Here is a 3545-nt window from a genome sequence, read left to right as displayed (position 1 = left end):
ATGCACCCGTAGCTAAAATTACGCTCTACAACTTACGTTTAGACTTCGTAGGCTAATTTTGACTTTAATTTTAAGATTATTATTTTTAACAGACCGGGACAGGAAAATCTGTTAAAAATTCATAACTTCTTCATCCGACGTCCGTTTTCGTCAGTCTTTTTACTGTTGTACTACTATTGACGATACCTTCGATTCTCGTTTAGGTTGTGTCGGCTAAATATCGCTCGATCTTAAATTCGAGTATTTAGCTATCTACTGCTAAGCTAAAACTTAGAAAAATCATAACTTCCTCATACAAAGTCAGATTTGGACGTTCTTTTTATCAAAATTCTCGGTTTAATGAATATTATGACTTTTGTTTAGATTGTTAAGGCTAAAAAGCAATTTATCGCAATATTCACTTTTTATGCTTCCCGGTGCCGTGCCGGTTTCGTCGCAAAACTTCGACATGTCATAACTTTTTCGTTATAACTCGGATTTCGGCGTTCTTTATATCTCCGGAATCCTTGTTTCGGCCACTAAAAATTTCTTAAAAGATATCGGCTTTTTCTAATATTTATTTTAAATGCTTATTTTCATTATTAATTAATTAAATTATAATAATTAAGCAAATAAGCATATAATTAACATAATATTCACATAATTCCTCTTTATTACTTCAAAATGAGTTACAAACGTTTACGTAGACTATTACAACATTATTAATGCTTTTAGCCCATAAACACAGGCGTTACATTGGTCTGGTGGATGATGGAGCGTGACGGAGATGTTTGGGTTGGTTTTTTCGGCAATGATGGTTGTTGTGTTGCTTGATGGTTTTCTTTTTCTATAATTTAATATGTGAACATGGTGCTCGACTGGATGAGGGAGATGACTGATAGGTGAGAAAGGAAGAGGGGTGGAGATGGGTTTCTGAAGAAGATGATGGTGGTGGATTGTGTTCTGGATATTAAAACGAGAGAGAGTGAGAGAGAGAGAGAGAGAGAGAGAGAGAGAGAGAGAAAGAGAGAGATAGAGAGATGTGGGCCTAAGTATTTATTTTTTTTCTTTAAAAAAATAGATTTAAGAGTAAATTACTGAAATCATCCCTATGGTTTGATCAAAATTGCACGTTTGGTCCCTAACTTTTTTTTTGCACTCGAATCGTCTCTGTGGTTTGATATTGTTGCACTTTTTTATCCCTATGGTTTGGTCAAAATTGAACGTTTGGTCCCTAACTTTATGTATGTAAGGGATGAAAATCGCAACAAAATCAAACCACATGGACGATCTGAGTGCAAAAAAAAATTTAGGGACCAAACATGCACTTTTGACCAAACCATAGGGACAATTGTTAAGGTTGAAATGTTGTAAAGAGTCGAAATGTTTGTATTGTAATTTTGTATGTATTTACTAAGGCACATGTTCAGTCAAAATGTAATGTTTAGTCCTTAGTATTTTTTGTATTTTCAGTATCCTATAAATAGAGTATGAACTTGAGTGTAGGTAAGAGAGTTTTAACACAACTTGTATTATCTATTTTTATACTCAATTCTCTGAAAGTAATCAAAGCTGAAACCAGATTTTATTTACATTGTGTGTTCATTCTAAATCATTACTTGAATTACTTTGATTTACTTTCGATTACTCATTACAATTCTTCTTCAATTGGTATCAGATCAAGATTCAAACTGCAATGATCTGATTTTCATTTGAATCGTTCATTTTTGAGTCAAAAGTTTGTCTTAAAAGATTCCGCACATTTCGATTCTGAAAATTGTCTTGGATCTACAGTTTTGTTTAGATTATGTGTTTGAATTGTATAATCGAGTGATCGATTACAAGTTTCTGATCAATTCATTCTTTCAATCTTCAAGTTTCTCAAATTTTTCTAAAAATCATCATCCGTATAAGAATGGCGAACTTCAACATGAACACTATGACATCGTATTCTCATGTACTTGGATTATCAACAAAAACTCCAATGCTGATTCCAAATTACTATGATCACTGGGCTGATCGTATGGAAGACTATCTCAATGGATTGGATGAAGAGTTATGGAATTACATCAAAGGAAGTGTTCAACCACCACCGATTACACAAAATTTAGGAACATCTGGTTCAACCTTCGCTGTAGAAGAACAAGCAACAAGGCTGAAAAACAATGAGAAGCGTTATATGAGAGAGCTGAGAGGTGCTTTGCCACCTGTTGTTTACAACTACATTCGTGGTTGTAAAACTGCAAAAGAGATCTGGAATACTCTCAAAGAGAAATATAAGGGAAGTGAGAAAATGAAGATCAACTTTGTTAAACAATGCTTGATTGAGCTGAAGGAATTCAGACAAAAAGAGAATGAAACAATTGAAGTTTATTATGATCGTCTGAATGAGTTGATTTACAGGTGTAATCGCTATGGGATTACAAGGTCTTCTATGGAGTTCAATCTTACGTTTGTGATGGGACTTCATAAGGAGTGGAGAAGTGTAAGCATGATGGTGAAGAATCAACAGAGTTTCGACACATCTTCTCTAAATGATTTGTAGAATCAACTGAAAACTCACGAAAGTGAAGTGAATGAAATGGCAGAAGAGTCGAAGCTTAGTCTGGTAGGTCCATTAGCACTAGTCTCTAAAGTGTCTGAAGAGGAAGCAGGTGAAAAAGGTGATTCTGATGATGAATAAGGGTATATCATGAATTTGGATGATGAGGCAATAGCTTTTTATTCGAGCAACTGAGTCAAAAGTTTTTCAAGAAACCGTTCAATCCAAAGGTGAAGAAAAGTGAGGGAAAAGGAAGTTTCGTGAACAAGGTTGCTAGAGAGGAGAAGAAGAAGCATGAGAAGAATGATGGGAAAGTTGCTGAGGTAATGAAGGAGAAGAAACTGAAAGGAGTTTCGGGTGTGGATTGCCATTATTGTAATGGAGCTAATCATTTAGCTAATGACTGTATGCTTCATAAGAAAGAGGAGAAAAAGAATAAGATCTAGGACAAAGCATATTATGTTGAACGATTGGAAGAAGTTCGTGCGAAGACGAAGGGATTATCTTTGGTTGATCAAGGAAAAAGTGAGGATGATGGCACTTATCAAATTTGGTCTTCAAGATTAGATGATGAAGAAATATGTAACCTGACGCATGTTGCCATGTATGCGAAGCTGGAGGAAGATTCGGACGAAGAGGTAACTGGTCGATGCTTCGTGTCAAAGTCTGCTGATAAGTCTCCAATGACAACCAAGGTACGTAATATTCTCCAATCTTTTAATATTCTTTTACAAGCATATGATTCTGAGATAGTTGCATTTGATGACACTATTGCTTATTTTGATACTATTGTTGTGTCAGCTAGTAATGAAGCCAAGAAATTAAATACTCAACTGCTAGAGACTCAAAAACTTCTAGATTCGAAACGTAGCAGGGTAGAGTATTTAGAATTACAAAAAAAAATGTCAATAATTGTGACATCCCCAAAATCACGGCCAGAAAAGACCGGTTTAATTTATGCTTTTAATATGATTTCAGAGTGATCCTTTGATTAAAAGAGTTGCGGAATTTGTTCCCAAAACGA

The sequence above is a fragment of the Lactuca saligna genome, chromosome 7, assembly GCF_052625555.1.
Source record: "Lactuca saligna cultivar CGN05327 chromosome 7, ASM5262555v1, whole genome shotgun sequence".
NCBI lineage: Eukaryota > Viridiplantae > Streptophyta > Magnoliopsida > Asterales > Asteraceae > Lactuca > Lactuca saligna.
Note: the sequence above shows the minus strand (reverse complement) of the source record.